Raw genomic sequence first — 23,791 nt, forward strand, 5'->3', positions numbered from 1 at the left:
CGGGTAAAGGAGCAGGGTTGGAATTGTGACATTAAAAAAAGCACAAAAATTGCTAAAAGAAATTTAATTTGTAGTTCTAAGTAAACTAAATGCATTTAGGACGTTTTTTTTATTCACTTTATGTCTCTTCCACGATGTTATTCCTCTCTCCAACAATGTAGGTTACAATCACATTAGCATGACCAATTATGCAAATTAGGCGATGACATCATTTAGCCACTTCTAGCGACTTTTAGGACAGCCAATAGCGATTTTCAATACTGAGGAGTTGGCAACACGGCCCAGAGTTAAGTAAGATGGACAGATACCAATCTCACTGAAGCCAGCTGTTTCTTATTTGTTTTATCTGCACAGGCCAAAGTGTAAAAAGAAAAGGATCCTTGCCAGAAACATTTTTACATTTGATCAATAACATTTTCATATATATCATTTGTAACAGTTAGTAGTAATTAGTATTAAGCAAAACCAGCCTTCCAAAACTATGCCAGATTAGCTTCTCACACAGAGTGCAGTCATGGGGATATACATTAACCAAATGGGATTTCAAATGTTATTTAGAGAGATTAGTGGTCATTAGGCAAGTCATTACTGTTTCTTATAATGCTAACATAAGTTAACGAACTGTTGGTTGTAACTTAGCATGAGCTAAGCTCTGCCATAGCTTAGCATCTTACAAGGCAGGGCTCTAGAGTGCGACCAATCTGGTCGCAAATGCGACCAAATTTTTCAGTGGTGCGACTAAAAAAAACCATTTGGTTGCACCTGTGCGACCAACTGTTCGGGTAGCAAAAAAAAAAAAAAAAAATCTGCAACCTTCCCTGTGGTCAACAACAGACACACATTATGCCCTTATCGTGGACTAAACCAATCAGAGATAGTAAGGGGCGGGACCTCTCTGATTGGCCGTGGTCCAGTTGAAAGTGCAGGTGGAAGTGGGAGGTGAGTAGCTTGCAGAGGTGTGGACTCGAGTCACATGACTTGGACTCGAGTCAGACTCGAGTCATTAATTTTATGACTTTAGACTTGACTTGAAAAAATGTTGTAAGACTTGTGACTTGACTTAGACTTTTACACCAATGACCTGGGACTTGAATTGGACTTGAACCGGTTTACTTGAAAAGACTTGATATTTCACCCCAAATATAAAATGTAACATGCATATAGAGATTGAAAATGTGATGTCATTCTGGGGTAGAACCACAAAGGATTCTGGGAACTCGTGGCAAGAGGTACTAGCGCACGCAGGCTTTTAATTGAAATCAGTTATACAGCGATAAAAAGAAACACAAAAAATGGCAAGAAGCTGTTGTATTATTAACTGCAATAGCCGGTCGCATGACAGCCACGGGAAGCCGACGGGTAAAGAAATCGGTTGTTATCGGATTACGTCGTTGAAGAGAAATTGTTCGAGCCATGTTTCCGAAGTAACAAAGACGCGACGGATGGCCTGGATTGCAGCCATTCAAAGACCAAATATAACGTCCCAGAACACTCCAGCTCACATGTTAGTCTGCTCCAAGCATTAACACGAAGGTCAGTCTTCTGTTGTAGTTAATGCGTCATTTTCATAACATAATTGGTGATATAGGTTACAAGCAAGTCTGACGCTGAACAGAAATTGTCGCGCTATGCTCCTTTGTTTATTGTGCATAAATAGTGAATTGTCCTGACACAATATTGTGTTTCGCTTCTGTTATTATGGTACATTGACAAAAACATACTTTTATTCACAGGATAAAACAGTTGTTTTGTATCACTAATTGCCCAGTACGATTACAGCATACAGTATTATTGTCACTGCTACATTTCTGTAACGCGTACCAGAAATTATTTCCACTACTAATTAATTACCGTTGAGCTCAAAGGTTATATTAATAAACGGTTAAGGAATGTGTATTTATGACGACGATTTGTGAGACTGGTAAACTTATGATACGTACGATGGTCTTTCGTTCTACACGGTGCATTTCAAGGTCCTGCACCCATCCGTCGGTAAACTGTACCTGGGCTTGTTGCAGTGACCTGAAGTTACTAAACTTCATGAGTGTGTGCACTCACTCCAAGAACCGTATGATTATAAATATGCATATAAATATGCTAAGATGAGATAGCTGACTTCATCTAACTAGCAAATGTTGTCCAGGCTACGTTGGTGATGCAGTTTTTTTTAATGTGTATGATATTTTTGTCATGCGATTTTAAAGCCGGTCCTACAAGCGCATCCAAGAATAACATGCAGCTTATCTCAGAACTGTCGGTGAAAATTATTCTTGGAGCTAGGTTTAATTGAGCTGCATTTTAAAGAGGTGCAATTTCACAATTTGTGTATATTTTCCAAGTTCACTATTTTGTCATGTGTTGAGAAAAACACAGATTTAAAAATTACATGGTCTAATATTTACATTTAGCATAACTGCAACATTCTTTTTTCGTTTTTTTTTAAAGACTCGAAAGGACTTGAAATTCAAAATTTCAGACTTGTGACTTTACTTGGACTTTTACACCAGTGACTTGAGACTCGACTCTGACTTGCCTGACATTACTTGAGACTTGACTTGAGGATAAAGACTTGAGACTTACTTGATACTTGCAAAACAATGACTTGGTCCCACCTCTGCTGGTTAGAGTTGCATGGATCGCAGATTTATCCGTTTTTTGTGAATATAAGCTGCTGACTGGTGAGCAGAATTTTCAGCTTGGTACGTTAGTGTTCATCAGTTAATCATAAAACATATTTAGTGCTTATAACAAATATATTATGCTAAATAAAGACAGATTTTTCCACAATGTATATGATAGTAAGAGTTAGTAAACCTCTATTAAAGTCTCCCTCTGCAGTCTGTTGTTTCTTAGATTCAGCATTGAAACTGAATTTAAAACAAAACATAGATGACATTCTGTAGCCTCATCAACCACCAAGATCTCACTGCCTACAGACATTCAGTAACTCTCATTGGATAATGTTAATAAATATCTTTCACTAAATATGAACGTTTTCTACCTGTCCTTGTTTAAATTATGAAAGAAATTATTATGCCTGAGAATCTCTAGAATGTCGAATACTTTCCACTAAACAGTTGTCTTCTACTTTGGTTAGTTTTTTTAACAACCATTTAAAAAACATATTTTGCTTTTGTTTTATTTTTTACTGCAATTCCTGTAGAGTAGCTTTTATAGTGTTAATTCAGTATGTGCTACAAAATAAAAGCCTTTCCTTTACATTAGGTTTGTGGGCATTTTATTTTGAATTGTTCCAATCATGGCACTTCAAAGGAACAGCGCATCACAGGAACAGCCTGTGATGTCACAGTGCACATTCTACTGGAAAACCCTATAAATAGGGGAGACGTTCAACCGACTTTAGTGGATCTCGGATGGCAGAAACACAAAGCAACCTGGTTGTTAAAACAAAGACAAGGCGGACGCAGAGAAACGCACACGCTGACGCATCTACAATGGCAGAAGCAAAAATAGAAATGGTCATCACACCAAAACCTGAGGTTGATAAAGCCGCACAACCAAATACTAAAAAGTCTCCTGTGGCACAACCACCAAAGGAAACGGTTGTGAAACCAAAGAAACAAAAAAAGCAAAAACAGAAAAGAGTGGCTGAAGAACCAAGAAGAGCAATTACTCGGGCATATGCCCGGGCTCTTCTTGAAGCTCAAAACAGCACGGCTGATGGAGCAAACCCAAAAAATGAAGAAATGCTCCCCATTTCAAATGCAAAGGAGGACATGGAGAGAGAGAGAAATGGGAAGAACCCCAGCAGACCAAACCCTGTGCCTAATGGAGGGACTTGGCAATATCAACCCATTCCCACATTTAGACCCCCGTTTAATCCCTGGCACGAGATTGCTGCTCTCAGACACCAACTGGAAGCCTCCCAATACCATCAGAACGACCTTTACGGTAAAATGGTAGGTGCAAACAAGAGGGCCTCTTATCACCAGCTTCAGGTGAACAAACTTCGTGAAGAAATTCACGAGAACGAGCGAAATCACGAGGAAACGATCAAAGGCCTCATAGAGCAGCTGGAAGAAGCTTCTAGTAATAAGCCCTATGACATCAGTGAGACAGACACTCTCGTGAGTGACAATGAAGCTATGGTCATATTGGATGAGGTGATTGCTACCCTGCAGGACCAAATCAGCCACCCTACCACAGAGCAGTGTGTGGAGTCTGCCACTCCAACCACAGAGGCTTCACACACTGACTCTGTAGGACTGAAGTCCTCTAAGGAGGCTGAATTTGAGCTCAAATGTAGGATTCAGCAAGAGCAGATTGAGATGCTCCAGAAACAGCTCCTAGCAGCTCAAAATCAGCTTGAAGAGCAGGCCGTTAAACATAGGCAGGAGCAGGAGACACTCAACCTGGAAATCAGTGACCTGAAATCCCAGCTCTGCCCCAACAAGGCCCTTCATGATTTGAAGCTAGAGTCTCTGGAGCGAGAGCTGAAAGGGGCCAAAGCTTCCTCACTTAAAATCCCACAGCAGCACAAAGAACAAAATTCCACTGCTGCAAATGAAATGCACAAATTTGAGCTTCCGAAAGAAAACGAGACTGGAGAACAGGACAAGATGGAAAAAGAGGACTCACTGCCATCCACTGCAAGGTCTCTGCAGGAGCCTCAGAAAGAAAAAGACACCACAGAACAACAGAAGATAGAAAAAGAAGAGTCAGCTGCATTTTCTGTACAGGAATCTTTGCAAAGTGTACAAGACAAACAGAAAATGCTCAATGTCAAGGTGGCTGAACTCAAGACTGAAGTCAAGAGCCTGCCAGAGATTCCGCCAAGTAAGAAGAAGAACAAGAAGAAGCGGAACTGTGCGCGTCCCCAATTTCACATAATTGGTGTCAACATCAAGTCCTAAAAATCATATTTATATACAACTAAATTGTCAGTGAACATTTGAAGCCCTCTCGGTCAAGACAGAAGGCCACCCCTTCCTGAGCCCGGTTCTGTCAGAGGTTTCTCCCTATTAAGAGGGAGTTTTTCCTCTCCACTGTCGCCAAGTGCTTGCTCATAGGGGATTTGGGGGCTTTTTTTTAACACCAACCACTGAAAAGTTCACTGACATCAAATTTAAGACTCAGCAAATATGGAAATGGATCATTCGTCATCAAGTGAGGAATCATCCATTTATAACATGTTTGCTGAGTCATATTTAGTTGTATATAAATATGATTTCTGTCACACTAAGGCCAATCACAGACTAATTTGGACAATTGGTAAAAAATAAATAAATTGAAAAAATTGAAAAAAAGTAGTTGTGTCATTGTTTCGTGTAGATTTCAAATAACATGCCATTTTATGTCAACATATTTCTGTTACATTTGTAGTGCTCGTGGTTTTATATTCTTATGATCCTGTTTGTTTGATGAGTATATCCTTCTGCCTTACTTCACATATTTACTGCTGCTTGGCTAGCTTTAGTCATGCTAGCATCAGCACGGGTAGAAACAGATACACATCAGAGACATCACATGTAGCTTGTGTTTATGTTCAGAGTGACATCTGATTTAAAAGCAGGCAGCAAAGCACTGAGCAGCATATCAGTCAGCACAGAAAACAAATGCCATAAATGTCATCAATTAGGCTGGAATAGTTTGTTTCTAGTGGCTTCTATCAGAGGTGTGGACTCGAGTCACATGACTTGGACTCGAGTCAGACTCGAGTCATTAATTTTATGACTTTAGACTTGACTTGAAAAAATGTTGTAAGACTTGTGACTTGACTTAGACTTTTACACCAATGACCTGGGACTTGAATTGGACTTGAACCGGTTTACTTGAAAAGACTTGATATTTCACCCCAAATATAAAATGTAACATGCATATAGAGATTGAAAATGTGATGTCATTCTGGGGTAGAACCACAAAGGATTCTGGGAACTCGTGGCAAGAGGTACTAGCGCACGCAGGCTTTTAATTGAAATCAGTTATACAGCGATAAAAAGAAACACAAAAAATGGCAAGAAGCTGTTGTATTATTAACTGCAATAGCCGGTCACATGACAGCCACGGGAAGCCGACGGGTAAAGAAATCGGTTGTTATCGGATTACGTCGTTGAAGAGAAATTGTTCGAGCCATGTTTCCGAAGTAACAAAGACGCGACGGATGGCCTGGATCGCAGCCATTCAAAGACCAAATATAACGTCCCAGAACACTCCAGCTCACATGTTAGTCTGCTCCAAGCATTTCCACAAAGGTCAGTCTTCTGTTGTAGTTAATGCGTCATTTTCATAACATAATTGGTGATATAGGTTACAAGCAAGTCTGACGCTGAACAGAAATTGTCGCGCTATGCTCCTTTGTTTATTGTGCATAAATAGTGAATTGTCCTGACACAATATTGTGTTTCGCTTCTGTTATTATGGTACATTGACAAAAACATACTTTTATTCACAGGATAAAACAGTTGTTTTGTATCACTAATTGCCCAGTACGATTACAGCATACAGTATTATTGTCACTGCTACATTTCTGTAACGCGTACCAGAAATTATTTCCACTACTAATTAATTACCGTTGAGCTCAAAGGTTATATTAATAAACGGTTAAGGAATGTGTATTTATGACGACGATTTGTGAGACTGGTAAACTTATGATACGTACGATGGTCTTTCGTTCTACACGGTGCATTTCAAGGTCCTGCACCCATCCGTCGGTAAACTGTACCTGGGCTTGTTGCAGTGACCTGAAGTTACTAAACTTCATGAGTGTGTGCACTCACTCCAAGAACCGTATGATTATAAATATGCATATAAATATGCTACGATGAGATAGCTGACTTCATCTAACTAGCAAATGTTGTCCAGGCTACGTTGGTGATGCAGTTTTTTTTAATGTGTATGATATTTTTGTCATGCGATTTTAAAGCCGGTCCTACAAGCACATCCAAGAATAACATGCAGCTTATCTCAGAACTGTCGGTGAAAATTATTCTTGGAGCTAGGTTTAATTGAGCTGCATTTTAAAGAGGTGCAATTTCACAATTTGTGTATATTTTCCAAGTTCACTATTTTGTCATGTGTTGAGAAAAACACAGATTTAAAAATTACATGGTCTAATATTTACATTTAGCATAACTGCAACATTCTTTTTTCGTTTTTTTTTTAAAGACTCGAAAGGACTTGAAATTCAAAATTTCAGACTTGTGACTTTACTTGGACTTTTACACCAGTGACTTGAGACTCGACTCTGACTTGCCTGACATTACTTGAGACTTGACTTGAGGATAAAGACTTGAGACTTACTTGAGACTTGCAAAACAATGACTTGGTCCCACCTCTGGTAGCTTGAATAAAGCGATATCAATTCATTAAATCCTGAATCGACTTTTAAATATAACTGTGTTTTGCCAGAAACGGCAGATTCTCAGATTAAAGCTCACAAAACCATTTAAACAACAACCAAACAGCAAATGAGAGCAGGTACTCGGATTCCACACAAAGACGTAATCACAGAACTCAGAATCAACTTTGTCTTTCTCGGCTTTCTCACCCGACGGCCTGTAGACGGACACGCTATCGGAGCTTAGCGATTCTGATGCGTCCAGTCTGCGCTGTGATTACGTCTTTTTGCGTTGATTCTGAGCTGTAGGTTTTGTCTCTCTCCAACCAAAATTCACAGAGCCAGCAGCAAAAGAAGCAGCAAACTGCGCTTCACATTTGATCAATGTGGTCATGAATTTTGCTGTTTGCTTCCACGACTATTAAAATCACACTTCATGCACAGCTAGCTCTCTCTCTCTCTATACTCTCTATACTCTCTCACTCTGTACTTCAAGAACAGTTTCCCGTCTCCAATCTCTGTTTTCTGTATTATTCATTCGCTTATTACCCACCAGTCTACCGTTGTTTACAGCGCTGTCGGCTGCTGTCTTTTTCTTTTCTTTTTTTCACTTAAATGACCTCGGACAAGAAAGCCTATTTTTTCTGTTGTTCAATACTGAAGAAATTTAAACTTTATATGCAGAACATTGTAGAATATTTTTAAGGTTATCTGCTATAAAAAGCCAGACCAGGAAAATCTCATTCATGTTTTTCTGTGTTTTATTCTCACTTACTTTCACACAAAGGCATCTGCTGTGATGTTCACAATTCTGATGTAGTCAGTACTGATAAATGATCAGAATTATAATATTTCTGACTGTCTGAGGCTAAGTTGAATCGAATCGGGACTTTGAAAACCGGAATCGAATGGATTATAGAAATCAGTGATGATACCCAGCCCTAGTGAGCAGCCTAGGCACGACAGACGTGGATGTAGCTGTAATAGGAAAATAACTATTGCTAACTTTTCTGTTAAGTTAAGGCCTGATCCTTCTGAAATTCATAGCCAGTGCTCTGACACGGTGTCATCAATCTTTGAATGCTGAAAAAGCACAGTGTATCCAGAAAAACACATTTATATTATATAAATTATTATAAAATTTGTGTACGCCTAACTTTTGTGCCGTATGCCCATGGCAAAAAGTTAGTCTAGAGCCCTGCAAGGTAGCTTATTGCAGGATTAGTTTACCTGTCACTTAGCTTACATTCTTACAAAGAGTAGAAATTGAATCATATAGATTAAATATATCAGACATAGAATTTTAATGTGGTGAAATTGTAGGTATTACTAGCATGACTTTGTTCGATTAAGCTAAACTGATTACTCTAATGCTAAAATAAGCTAACTAAATAGTGAATGTAGTTTAGCTAAGCATTAGCTTAGCTGTTGCATGAGTTAGCATTTTACAAGGTAGCTTAGCTCCCCCCACTTTGCATTGTACTTTCCTATATAATAAATCTTAGCTTAAAAATAAAACTTAAAAATTTAACAAATATAATATAGAAATGTGAATTTATTTCAATCAGTGTCATTATTAGTTTGTTTCAGTTAGACCAGCCAAATTGTTGCTACTTAACACAAACTAGCTACTGGATGTACCTTAGCTTACCATATATTTAGCTGTTTACAAAACCTTGAATCAGGAGACACCCATTTGATGGTAAAATGTTGCTTAGAGAGATTGGGGGTGTTCCTGTGTGGGCTGCATCCAGGGTGTTTTCCTGTTAGTCTAACAAGGTAAGTAGCTTATGGTTATAGCTTAGCTTAGACTTAGCTTAGCCAGCTCACAGCCACAAAGAGTGGAATCAAGTAATATAGATTAAAGAAATAGTATAAATTCTTAGTGAGATCAGAACTATTGTATTATATTATATACTATTATATTATCTTATCTTCTCACAAAAACTTTGAATTAAGGTGCTATAGAAAATACAAATGAAATATAAAATGCTAATTAGTAAGATTAAAGCACACATTGAAGCTTAGCTTCTTAGAAACACTGGTGACACAGATGAAACAAATAAGATATAAATGTGAGATATAAAAACCAGAAATGAGGAATATGGATATATAGATGGATGAAATGTTATTTAGTTATAGCTGCTGCTTGAAGCGTTTTATTTATATCTAGTCCAGTCAGAACCGCTCTTCGGAACCTAACCAGCAACCAGTGGCTGGCTATAGCTCTTCATTTAATGGTCCCCTATGAATCTAATTTTCTGCAAGAAAGCCAAGAGGCACAATGTTCAAAGTACTGACAATGCTAAACACATTTTAATACTTTTCAGCACGGTGGCATGGTGGTTAGCACTGTTGCCGCACAGCAAGAAGGTCCTGAGTTCGATTACACCATCAGGCCGGGGTCTTTCTGTGTGGATTTTGCATGTTCTCCCCGTGTTTGCGTGGGTTCTCTCCGGGTACTCCGGCTTCCTCCCACCGTCCAAAGACATGCAGCTTGTGGGGATAGGTTAATTGATTAATCCAAATTGTCACTAGGTGTGAATGTGCGAGTGAATGTGAGTGTGAATGGTTGTCTGTCCCTGTGTGTTAGCCCTGCGACAGACTGGCGACCTGTCCAGGGTGTACCCCGCCTTTCGCCCTATGACAGCTGGGATAGGCTCCAGCGCCCCCCCGCGACCCTGAAAAGGATAAGCGGAAGCGAATGGATGGATGGATGGAATATTTTTTTAAAATAAATTATTCTTCTTGAATGCATTTCACAATAGTCAGACACTGTCATAAATAAAGATTAATATACCGAACCATTCACACATTAATTTAACAACCTATGGTTTATTACTGGAAGAGCTGCTTGTAATTTTGCTTTCCATGACTAAATGAACAAGTTAGAAATCCTAATGATATTGAAAGGTACATGAATATCATTAGCATTCAGTTTGTCACTGAACCCCATTAGGACCCAGGGCTGTCCACTGATATAAAAAGTTTACCTCAAACAGCCTCAGGGCTTTGGCTAAAGCTCCGACCTCTTCTTTTAAGGAGAAGATGCAGGAGATCACCTCTGACTTATTGTTGGTCTCCTCCTCCAGGTACATGGAGCCCCTTCTCTTCTGCTGAGAGACGTATTTAAGATAAATATACAGATTTTATATAAAAATACAACATGGATGAAGTCGTGCATACAGTGTTGTTAATGCAAAGCTATTACAAAAATGCAACAGATTCACTTTTAGTGCGGGGATGTGAATCATGAATTTAAAAATTGTTAGAATAGTGTTTGGCTCTCCTTTTGTCTGCCTGCCATATGCTGTTAGAGAGCATGTTATGTAGTTTAAAGCCATCCAGGGCAGCGCGTAAAGTTCAAAGCTTCACACTCAGCCATATTCAAAGAGGGTTTCAGATAAACACAAACAAAAACCCAACACATCCCCTCATTTCTTCTACAGATGTTTTACAGATGAGTAAATACAGATGAAGAAATAACAACCTAGTTAATTATTTATTAAACTGAACATGTCCCATGCTTTTTTAAAAGGAACCCACATAAAATTAAGCTTTTAAAGGACAGTTTTGACTGCAAGAGTTCAACAGGTGACTGAATTTCTACATCTTTTGTATGGCTTTTATTCAGGCTCCAGTTAAAGATTTCTAATATGTTGCTTATGAAATCTGATGTCAGTTAAATAAATGGATACACAGAGCTCAAACTGATATTAAAGATATTAACTTCGTGGTCCATCTGGCAAAAAGTTACCTGTAGCTTTAATTATTTGATTATAAAAAAGAACTTAAAGGGTGCTTTTGTCATTCAGAAACAAAAACAGAAGCCTGCAGAGTAGGGACATTTCTTGCATTTGTTTAGCACTCTGACTTTTTCCATTATCGTCAGCTGTTTTTCACCTCTATTCACTGTAATTCTCTGCTTTGTTTGCTCTTGTACCCCGAATTTTCTAGCTCTGCCCAGCCATACTGTTGTTTTAATAAAAACGCACTGGTTTGAATCGCTATTTAAGGCTGTTTGTTTTGCATAACCTCCACAAAAAGAACACAAATAAACAGACAAAATTGAATGTAGTGCTAAAAGAAAGAAAACACAAATGGATTTTAAGTCAGCTATAAGTCAGATTTACCCTTGGCGCTTGGTCCCCTGTTTCTGCTTCTGGCTGTAGTTTCCATTAACCCTCTTGTATGCAGCGTCCATCCTCTCCGTCCTCCAGGTAGGAAGTGTGTAGTTGTGTGTATGCTAATGCTGGGCTGAGATCTCGGGAAAGCTCCTCTGTGAGCGCTCCTTTAAAAACCATTCCTGGTTAACACCGGTCCACGTGACACCACACCCCCTCTGCATCGATATGTCATGGGATGGTTGTTGTGAAACAGAACTAAAGTGGCACATCTGGTTCTTGTTGTGTGCCTGTGGGCAGAGTTTGCTGGATTTTGTGCAGCAACTTTGTCAGTTTCTGCGCAGCCTGGTCGTTTTGAGAACAGGTAGAAATAATCAGTGAAAAACTTGTTTTTATCCATTTAGACACATTATGTAATCATAGTTATGTTAAAGGGAAAAATGGTGCTGATATATTTTTCAAGGCATGGTGTGAATGTCTTAATCGGGCCGTTCCCAAACCTCCACACTTAAGATATAATTCTGAATATAATCTTTTAGAAGAAATATCTGTACAAACACGACTGTGTAAGGTGTAATTTGTGTAACTGCACAGTGCAAACACTGAGGATGTGACCTGCAGTGGAAACTAACCTCATGACTGATAAGGGATTAGTGCTCCTGCCATATGGCACTGTATGAACTAATAACTAGGATAAAAACTGGTTGTCCCACCCTTGGCAACTTGAATTGTAATCAATCGTTTATGATAACTGGCTATAAATCTTTCATATCGTTGTGGAGAAATTTTGATCCACTCTTCTTTTCAGAATTGTGGTAACTCAGCCACACTGGATGGTTTTCAAGCATGAATGGGCTGTTTAAGATCCCAATTTTCATTCCAATGTGATAGAAACTCAGACTTTGACTAGGCCACTCCAAAACCTTAATTTTGTTTTTGTTTTACGCATTCAGAGGTGGACTTGCTGGTGTCTTTTGGATCACCCCCTAGATAACTGAAATTGAGTTTCAGGGCATGAACTGGTGGGTGGACATCGTCCTTTACGATTTATCGACAGAAATCAGAATTCTTGTTTCCATCATTATGGCAGATAATCCAGTATCAGGTCCAACAAAGCAGCCCTAGATCATAACACTACCACCACCATGGTTGGCTGTTGGTGTAATGTTCGTTTATGAAAGTCTCGATCGTTGTGTCCTTGGGTGAGACACTTCACCCGTTACCTACTGGTGTTGATCAGAGGGCCCGGTGGTGCTAGTGTCTGGCAGCCTCGCCTCTGTCAGTGTGCCCCAGGGTGGCTGTGGATACAACGTAGCTTGCCATCACCAGTGTGAATGAGTGGATGACTGGTTGTGTAAAGCGCTTTGGGGTCCTTAGGGACTAGTAAAAGCACTATACAAATACAGGCCATTTACCATATTGCTCTTTGTGACCCTCGAGGCCAAACAACTCAAACATTTGCAAGGGGAGAACTCCCTCAGATGGTCTGATCTACTGCCATGCAGGGGCTGCGCTTTTTAGATAAATGGACATTGTGAAGAAATTAAGGTAATTGTTAAAATGATTTATCCAGGAACTCTCTGGATTAGTCATACAGTCACTGTGTCTGGCAGTAATCAGACCTGGTTGTGGCTAGTGTAAAAACAATGTGGTTAATCACAGTTAATTCTTGACTCAACAAGGAAGGAAATTGTTTTTTCACACAGGACCAGGTAGGTTTGAATAACAAATATGAAAAACTAATACATCAGGAAAGGGGTAAATTCTTTTTCACAAAACTGCAAATTGCTTATACATTCTAAGTATTCCAAAGATGGAGATCTCTCAATTGATACTTAATAAAAGTGATCCTTTATAACTGATACTTTTGCATTTTATAATGTTAAATTGTAAACATTTGCACTATTTTACAGCAATTAGTTTAAGTTAGATCTGAATTAAAAGTAAGCCTCTTTTACTTCTGTTCCGTCATGAGGAGAACACTCAGGAGAAGACAAATGCTAGCTGCTGTTGATAGCTTGAAAACAACATCATCAGATCTTAAGAAGCTTTGTCTACAGTAATGACTTCAGCTAGGTCTTACAGGGAAGGATGCTCTTTCAGGTTAAAGAACAGAGGTAAATATCATAATACACTTTTTAAGACTAGATTAATCAATGCCTTAAGATAAAATAATTTTATACGTATTATTATTATTATTTTTTTTAATAAATGAAGCTATTCAAAACATGCAGGCCCGTGCTTCCAATGCCCTGGTGCAGATAGCCTTTCAATTGTACATATTAGTACTGAGATACTACATGTAATCCACTATAGATTGCACGCTCTAATCTACAAACTGTAATGAATAGCTGGTCACACCATCACACCTGATGCTGAGGTGATCCACAGGTACCACATGAGGGCAGTATAGGTTTGGTAATGTGTGCAGGACACCAGTAACACAAGGAGTAATGGTTTTTATGTGTAATATTTCAAACTGAAGCTCTTAAATGTTGTCATTTAAGTTCAGTCTCTAAGCTACACAATCTTCATCTAAAGTGTCTTGTGTTTGTTTTAGCACTAATTCCATGTAATTTCAAAATGAAATTTCTGATCTATCCCAAAACTGTGACTGAGTCTTTAAAGGTTTTGGGACAACACTGTAATCTGTGACTGTTTCAGTGCTTTACATACAAAATTTTAGAACATGAACCAAGTAAAATAAGGAGGTGTGAAAGGGGTGCTAATTAACTACCCTCTGATATTTAAATTAAATGTTTCTTGAGCAAAATATATTTTAGTCAAATAATGTTTACGTTCTCAGTTACCTTCAAATAATATTGGCAAAACAACTTTTACAAAACTAGGTCTCTTCATTCTGTAGGCTATAATAGATCAGCTGACTGAGCCTGATTGGCAGAGGGTAATTTGATTAACTTTAAGCCAAGTCATAATTTGACCCATTCCAATGAGCCAGAAGTTTCAAACTAGGTTGGTGCAGTCTTAAACTTTGTTTTACCTCCAAACCATACGGCCAGTATGGGTATCTCATAAATTAAAGCACCTTTGTGGATCTTCCCTCTACTGTAAATAGAAATTGACAGACTAACTTTCCATATGTTAGCTCGTATTCTGCAGATGTGACTTTGATCTCTGAGATTACAGTTGTTTAAGTTATAATTAAAAAAGCTGCTCTCTCATGTTTTGCAGCCAGCATGTATTGTGTTTTACTGTCATTTTATTGTCACTTATTGCAAATTTCAGGAGATTTTATGGCTTAAATTGCGTCTTTGGAGGGAAACTATGGGCACAGTTGGTCCGTGTCCAGTACTTTCTCCATTTGTTATGTAAAATATTCCTTATCCATCAGAGGCCCAAACTGCAGCAGAAGAGCTTTGAACTAAATGCTAACATCAGTTCACATAAAATCAAACTGAAATTTCCTTTTTTTGACACATAAAAGCAAAAAGAGACGTGAGCAACACTTAAATTCAAGGACAAAAGAGATTGGCAGTTCCATGTGCTATGTAAAGTGCCCAGTATTATATCTTAATCTTATTGCAGTCTTGAGGTAAAGGTCAGATTCTCCATTGAGTTTATTTAATTGACCTTTACAATCTAGTCGACCTTTGTTGGAGGGTTAGCTGCAGCTTTTTCCACTCAATGGCTGTCTTATCTCACAGCCAAAAGTAGTTTAAACTGATAAATATTCATCCTGAGCCGTTAGCTGGCCTGGGATTTCACCACAATTTCGGTATAATGTAACAAAAGAGCAATCAACCTCCACCGATATGGAAAACTCAAAGGTCAGATAATTTTTTTTCCATTCTGTTTTCAGCATTGATGTTGCCTCTGAAACCCTCTTTGAATAAATTTCAATTTGGAGTTAAAAAAATATTGAATCATTATGGTATTCAAATTGATCCTCCTCAAGGACTTGGATTTGGTGTTGTAAGTGTGACCGCTCCCCCAAAAGATATTGCAGGTCATCTGCAGACCTGATTTTTTCTGTTGTATAATAGTTATATTCTCTTTTTTTGATGCGGTAACTCCTTACAGAGAAAGCGAGCAGGAAACCAGCCTGGTCCAACCAATATGGTTTATATGTAGGGACTAAAAAGGTATTCCCAGTCCAAGCCATTTTTTTTTCCCTTGGAAGGGTTTTTCCCAAGTCTGTCAGATCTTAGCCTTTGAGTGATTTCTCCTCAACAGTAGATTCAAATAGACCTGGATGTTCTTTACATGGTCCGGCGGGCCATTGCTGGTGCTGTGATCGTTGTATGATATTCCCTAAACCTTTCTTCTGAAGTTCTGCTGTGACATCTAAGAAAAGTAAATAGTAGAGCAGGGCGATATGACCAAAAATATTTATCACGATATACATTTGAAAATTTGCGATAACGATATAACTGACGATATAATTGACACTAGATCACTTTACAACTCCATAACTTTATTAGTGCAAAAAAACCCCAACAATGTATTTTCACTTGAACAAGCAGCTGTTTTTTATGTGCATTAAAGTTATATAAAAATTTTACAGTGCAAATGCAAATCCTTGCTGACAGTTTAACCAAAAGGCATTTCCAGTGGAAATTGGCCGACATATCCTCAGCATAACCATGTATAATATCCACAAAACTTAAAAAGAGGTAATACACACACACAATAGACTATGTGCATGTTAGCATATGCCACTTCTGGTGCGAAAACTCCTGTGGGGAGCTTTGTTTCCGGTTTCCTATTCGCGCCTTGTTTACGGTCCAAAACAAGTTAAGCAAATCAAGCAGCGATTTACATTTCTATAGATGTCTTGAGCATTTACCCAATATATCTGTAAATGATGTTCATCAACTTGTCGATATTTTTCCCCCGCGCCTCAGAGGAAAAGAGAAAAGGGATTCAAATGTTATATTTCTCAGTATCTGTAAACAGAGGTCCCTCGTTTATTGCGGGTGTTATGTTCTAAAAATAACCAAGTAGCCAATTTTATTTTTTGACGGTGCAAAACGTTTCGTGGACATCGTGGACATACAGTACTGCACTTCAGAGTCACACTGCTAGCGATCAATGCAGCGATTCTGCACTGTACAGGAGAGACGTCATGGAGGAGATCGTCTGCAGTGATCAGGGCGCAGGACACAATGTGATGTAAAAAAAATAAGCATGCAAACTTGCACTAAAAAATCCGCGAAACAGCGAGGTGAAAGGTCAAATCAAAATCAAATCAAATCAAATCACTTTTATTGTCACATCACATGTGCAGGCACACTGGCACAGCACATGCGAGTGAAATTCTTGTGTGCGAGCCCCACAAGAACAGAGATGTGCAAATACAACAACACAAACGAGCAAAATACAAGAATGGCCAACCTGAAACTAATAAATATATGTACAATATATAATAGTGTATGCATTTCTGGATGTGTATACTAAATATTTTCCTACGTGTGTGTGTGTGTGTGTGTGTGTGTGTGTGTGTGTGTGTGTGTATACACATTTTTACAAATTAAATAGTAAAAAAAAAAAAAAAATAATAATAATAATAATAATAATAAAATATATAAAATATACAGAGTTGAATATGTGCAAAACAAGTGGCATTTATATACAGTGTGGAGTGCTGAATGAATGTTGAAGTTCCAGTAGTGAAGCTGAGGTGTCTATGACGTGTTCAGCAGTCTGATGGCCTGATGGAAAAAGCTGTCTCTCAGTCTGCTGGTACGGGACCGGATGCTGCAGAACCTCCTTCCTGATGGAAGCAGTCTGAACAGTTTATGGCTGGGGTGACTGGAGTCCTTGATGATCCTCCCCGCTTTCCTCAGGCAGCGCTTCCTGTAGATGTCTTGGAGGGAGGGAAGCTCACCTCCAATTATCCGTTCAGAGCACCGCACTACTCGCTGGAGAGCTTTGCAGTTGTAGGCGGTGCTGTTGCCATACCAGGTGGTGATGCATCCAGTGAGGATGCTCTCAATGGCACAGTGATAGAAGGTCCTGAGGATGCGGGGGCTCATGCCGAATCTTTTCAGTCTCCTTCACTGTTTTGTTTGTGTGTACTGACCACGTAAGATCCTCAGCCAGATGTACTCCAAGGAACCGGAAGCTGCTCACTCTCTCCACAGCAGCGCCGTTGATGGTGATGGGGGTGTGTACTTCTCTGCACCTCCGGAAGTCCACTATCAACTCCTTTGTCTTTGCGACGTTGAGGGTGAGATGGTTGTCTTGACACCAGTGGGTCAGGGCGCTGACCTCCTCCCTGTAAGCCGTCTCATCACCGTTGGTGATAAGACCCACCACTGTAGTGTCGTCCGCAAACTTCACAATGATGTTGGAGCTGTTAGTGGCTGTGCAGTCGTAGGTGTAGAGTGAGTACAGGAGAGGGCTCAGTACACACCCCTGTGGAGCACCAGTGTTCAGTGTGACGGGGGATGAGGTGATGCTGCCCAGTCTGACCACCTGGCGTCTGTCAGACAGGAAGCTAAGGATCCAGCTGCAGAGGGAGCTGCTCAGTCCTAGATCCTGCAGTTTCCTGTCCAGCTTCGAGGGAACGATGGTATTGAATGCTGAGCTGTAATCTACAAACAGCATCCTCACATACGTGTCTCTCTTCTCCAGGTGTGACAGGGCAGTGTGTAGTGTCAGGGCTATGGCATCATCAGTGGACCTGTTGTGGCGGTATGCAAACTGTAGAGGGTCCAGTGAGTCGGGTAGTGCAGAGCAGATGAAGTCCCTGACCAGCTTCTCGAAGCATTTGCTTACGATGGGGGTCAGGGCTACAGGTCGCCAGTCGTTCAATGAGGAGATGGTGGAGGATTTGGGTACAGGGACGATGGTGGCCATTTTGAAGCAGGCTGGGACTACAGACAGAGAGAGGGAAAGGTTGAAGATGTGCGTGAACACTCCAGCCAGCTGAGCCGCGCATGACCTGAGGACGCGGCCGGGAATCCCGTCCGGACCAGTAGCTTTGCGTGCATTCACCTTCCTGAAGCACTTCCGCACATCCTCCTCAGACACAGTGTGCGCACTGACGTCATCCGCGGTGCGCACACTGTCCGGTCTCATGGTGTTCGCTGTGTCGAATCTAGCGTAGAATACGTTTAGATCCTCACACAGAGAGGCCGTGGTCTGCGGTGTGCTGGTTTTCCCTCTAAAGTCTGTGATCGTGTTTAGTCCCTGCCACATACTCCGAGGGTTGTCAAACTGTTGCTCCACCCTGTCCCTGTACTCACGTTTGACTGCTTTGATCGTCTTCCGGAGTTGGTAATGTGCGTGTTTGTAGTCCGATGTGTTCGCGTTATAGCGAGGGACCACTGTAATTTTGAAGGTAAGTCACAACATACCCTTCGTAAATACTAATGTATAGAAACCGTTACCAGCAATCATTCATTTTTTGTGTGGCTTTTTTTCACGGTTTGTTAACATGCTGTGTAAGTGTGTACTTGACTAGCTGATATCGACATAACGGGGAAACATCTGGTTTGACTATTGTTCACCTGTAATTTGAATGCTGAACATTTGCCTGTTTAAATCATAAGACCAGTATACAGAGATGTGCTTCTGAATGTGGACAATGTGTCTTCTGATTTTGTAATGCAGTTCTGCTTGTGTTGAGTGATGTAAACAACTGATTGATCTAAACTCTTTAAACGTCAAAATTGATCATTAGATTTTTTATGACACAACAGTGGTGAGTGTTCCCACCTTCTGCTCTTTGTAACTTAACGCGATCTTTCTCATTTTCGAGTTTTGGACATGATTTTGGAGTATATCTTCGCAGTAGTGATTGGCCGCAAAGTAAAGCTACTGGAAATGTACAACCCTACATCCGGTCTCAAACCATGAAGTTAGCATTTTCTCGTGCACAGGGTCTATACGGTAATATTGGTTTTGTCCAAATTCAAGGCTGCATCCTCCTGAGGACCCGGCCTTCGCGGTCTACGTGGGCCGGGTCCTCAGAAGGTCAGGTAGGCCGGAAGTAAACGGCTGGGGAAATTGGACGGTCTAGCCTTCTGATTAGCGTCACTGCTATCTCGGTGGAGTTTAATAAACTCAGCCGTCTGCTCCTTGCTATCTAAAACATAACAGGACACTGGCGTAAATTCTCGACTGTCTCATACTTCTGTTTAATCAGTTTTCTGTTTGACGTTTAGTCAGCTGTGTAAAAACCAAGGAGGAACCCACCAGGGGGATTAATAAAGTTTTATTTTATCTAATCTAATCTAATAACTTTAATCTCAGCCAAACCGATTTACTCACGAACAAACAAAACACTGAAAAAAGCCCAACAATAACATTTTTAGGTTGTCTAAGTGACTTATATATTACGTTTAACCTGAGTAGCGAAACTCCGCAGTGATCTGAAAATGATGTGCCGGGAGTTGTGCCGTTCTCGGCGGCATCAGTGACCATCGAGCTTCCGGCTAGCTATTGAGCTGGTGGGTAGCAGACGTCTCCGAAAACGTCGAAGCACTTTAGCAAATATGCGATATCTTGATAAACCGAGCAGATATTTGATGTTTACACAGCTACTTTCTCGCCTGAAAATATGTTAAAAGTTTATTTTGTGACCCAGAAAGATTAGTAAGAGTAATTCTAAAACTTAGTAACGGCTACCATTGTTGGAAACTGGAGTTTGGCTGGGCTGCGCTATGAATTCTGGGATATGGTAGGCGACGAAGGACACACCCGACCTATCCTTCAAATTCGGGGAAAAGGAGGACGCATTTGTCGGCTGCATTCGGAGGAGTCTACGAATTTGGACAGCCTTCGGCGCGTCGCTGTGACGTAATCGGTCTACAAATGCGGCCTCAGGAGGATGCAGCCCATGAATTTGGACACGACCATTATGTTGAAGCACAGTATGTATCACTCCGCGAGGCTCCTGCCTACGATAGCTGTAATGCTCCGACAATCCATCAAGCGGTGCAGGTTTGTAGCTTAGCAAAGTCGTACTAAAACATTTGACAGATTTTCGAGCACCGTGTACCACATAAAATCGCTTCGAGGTCAGTAAACACAACCAGAATTCATACATAAGGCACACGGGATTATAAGGGACACTGTCGATTTTCAGAAAAATCAAAGTGTGCCGTATTTTCCAAAAAACACGGTAATAACGACGGCCCGCTAGCATGCTCTACCAAAAATAGTGCTTTGTTGTGTATCTGACGGACGAAAGCTAAACCAGTTGCACACCACTGAAGTTGCAGCATTTTTACAAACCAATTCGGGTTCATCCGTTTCATTTAACAGTCCGCTTTCGCCCTCCTCATTCTCCGTTGCCGCCATGCTTTTTCCGCCATGTGTGTATGAAAACAAAGGCACTGCGCATGCGCGTTTTACCCATATTCTATTACCGTATGATATGGCTCAGCCCTAGTAAATAGTACATTTCCAGAAGACGCTAAAACCACTAGAGAATGTTTAAGAGAAGCTAATGTTGTAAATGTATTATTGTAGAGTCTTTACCTTACAATATAAAGAGCCTTGAGGCAACTGTTGTTGTGATTTGGCGTTATATAAATAAAATTGAATTGAACTAAATATGAACTTTCAGCAGACGTTTAAACTTCATGTACCAAGCAATTTTAGCAGTTAAGGCCAAACAAGGCTTTGAATATGCTTTTTTTTTTTGCACACCCTACTGGCCTCATTTAAATGCACATCAACATACAGTTTTCTCTGCCAATTAGGACCCACAATGGACCTCTGTATGTGCTTGTCTCCTCTGGTTAGCAATTTGCCCATGAACCCATCTGGGACGTGATGTCACATGAAATCCAAAAGGTTTCTCAGTGTTGTCCTCACACTGTACAGTAGATGGAGAGCTCCCTACTGCGTCATTTACTGTCATTAATGGTGATGGACACAATTGCTCATTTATCACAAGAAGTGGTGCAGTGTGTGTCTACAATGGCCTTCTCCATAGGGCCTCAGCCTTATTCACACACTGAAGATCCATTCTCACACTGATGATTAGACAGATGCAAGTCAGAGTTAATGTCTGATAGGTTTAACATGTTAGGAATGAGCTTCTGAACATGCTGCAGCTGTCTACACTCTAAAAAAATAATAATTTGAGTTTTTTCTCCTGATTATACAACTCCAGGTTTTTTTATAAGTGGAAAAGTGCAGTTAAACAAGGAAGGCCGACTTCAGCACAGAGCATTGCTGTGCAGGAGGAGTAGCAGGGGTGCTTAGAGATGATAATCGGTTATAGAGTTGTGAGGCTCCTAATTGTGCTTTCATAAGACGTTGCTGATTAATGGACTAGTTGACAGACATCCTGTGAATGTTGTCCACATGTGCACAGTCCACAGGGGTGCTGAAGAATCCACTTCAGCCTTCCAGCAGCATTGTGGAGACTCTTTTCTGAGAGGAGGAGAGCTAGAGAGGGAGGGGAGGGAAAAAAGGAGTGGGAGCAGGGAAAAGAGAATGAAACTTGGAGGCTTTCGGCAGCGCTGTTGTAAAGGAGAGTGAATGAGAGCAGGGGCCGTGCAGCCAGCCACATGGGCAGTTCTCACTCGGAATAATGGGAGCCTTTCTGTGGCTCTTAACCCCCTTGTCGCATGCTGGGAACGGGCAGCCGTCCGCCCGCCGCTCACAACAGACACGCTCAGCCACGCTCACCCGCTGGATAATTGAATTTTACACCCAAGAAAGTCATCCCTTTCCCTGGTCATGTCCCCTGTTACACGTGGCCCTGACAGGAACTCTCCCAGGATCAACTTTTTATCCAATGAGAAAGTCTGATGAATATACTGAGAGGCAAGTTAGCAGTGTGATTCAGTGGACAGCTGAAAAATCCCAATACTATTGGCTGGATTGCCATGAAATTTGGTAGTTTTAAGTGAAACAAATGGTCAATTGAGTGGTGGTACTTTTAGCTTATTTCTAACAGCCCCTTAACTATAAGTGGTTATAACAGTTAATAGTGTATGTTTCAGACCCTTGGTGCCAGTGTGAACAAGTTCCTTTAGATGAGGCAGAACTAAAAACTTTGAAAATGAGCTTTCTAATGTGTTTTATGTTGGAAAAGACTCAGCAAACTATCTCTGAACAAGTGGGCGTGGTACCTAAAATGAACTAAATTTAAAAATAGACTCAGGTGAGACTCAGTCTCTGTATTCCCTCCAACCCAGCTTAGTTCCTAATGCAGATTTTGTCACCTTTTGGAAGGGGACTTGTGTGTTACAGTCGGTAGAAACAAATGGCTGATATCACTGTGTATTTGGGACACTTCTTGCATGTTGACAGACTGACTTGTAAGTTTGGTGACCATTTGAAACTGGGGTAGGAAACCTGTTTCTCGCCATCTTGGGCAAACAAATCCATTGTAACTCTTCAGCATATTATACTTGAAGAGGCCTCACTCCAGTACCACCTCACAGTGTTTTAGAAAGTCTAGACCATGATGGGGCCAATCTCAGGTCTGGTTAAGTCATGAGGTGAGCAGGAGAAGTAGTACAAAGAGCAAAAAAGACCATGTAGTAAGGAAGCAGTGGTGACACAATAGGTTAAGTGGAGGACTTTGACCTGCAAGAAAGGAGATGTCAGAGACGGCATATTTTTGGTGTGTATAATGCACATGCACATGTGTGGGAGCTAACTGATCGAGACACTGGGCTAACCACACTACAGGGTTATAATGCATCAAAGGTCATGCTGGTCCAGAGAAGAAAGTTCACAGTGCAACAAAAAAAGAATTATGCAAAATTTGCACAAGAAGAAATCTAAGTGACAGAAACGTGATTTTATATATAAGAAAACCTTTAACTATTATATTTATTTAAATACTTGTGCGGCCTGTTCCTATGTGGGTGTCTGATCACCATTTAGTGACCAGATTATTTGAACAAGAAAACAAAACAAAAAATAACAAAGACATTTTCAATTACTTTCTTTATTGCAATAAAGTGATTAATATTTCTTCTTCTTTCTTTAAGAAACAACATTAACATCTGTCAGTCTACAGCATCCAGTTTCATTGGCGTACCTTGGCTTCACACTGCTGCCTTCTGTAACATAACCCATAAGATAAGGTTTATCTCTAGGAAGTCATTATTATCAAGTTCTTGGGTCAATCACCATATTAACTTATACTGGAAAACCTAACCCATTTTGCAGCAGGTTATGTTTCAGATATAAAAGATAAACACATACTGACCAATCAGTTCTCTGAAAACTCATGGGAAAAGCCTGTTGACCTTAGTGCATAGGTAGCAGGAGTGCGTATAGGTTTGTCTTTCCCTGATGAACATCAGTCGAGAACTAAGCAACCAAGTTTAGAACAACCATGAAAATATAATCCAGAGCACGTGTTTGTACTGCCTGACTTTACAGGCGATTAAAGCAAAATTCCATAGAGGATACACATTTTTGCGCGGTC

The 23,791-nt window shown here is 40.3% G+C and overlaps 1 long non-coding RNA gene across 1 annotated transcript; it reads right to left on the reverse strand.

Annotated features, from left to right (window-relative positions):
* Positions 1 to 9,735: 9,735 nt before the first annotated feature.
* LOC146554801 (uncharacterized) lies at positions 9,736 to 11,631 on the reverse strand. Its single transcript, XR_014889252.1, has 3 exons — positions 11,431 to 11,631; positions 10,291 to 10,413; positions 9,736 to 9,978 (listed from the first exon to the last, which is right to left on the reverse strand). It is a non-coding gene; the product is annotated as an uncharacterized LOC146554801 (long non-coding RNA).
* Between the last annotated feature and the right edge of the window lie 12,160 nt (positions 11,632 to 23,791).

Source organism: Mchenga conophoros, linkage group LG17 (assembly GCF_057382185.1).
Source record: "Mchenga conophoros isolate Kocher_MC1m ecotype Shallow Benthic linkage group LG17, M_conophoros_male_GT1.1, whole genome shotgun sequence".
NCBI lineage: Eukaryota > Metazoa > Chordata > Actinopteri > Cichliformes > Cichlidae > Mchenga > Mchenga conophoros.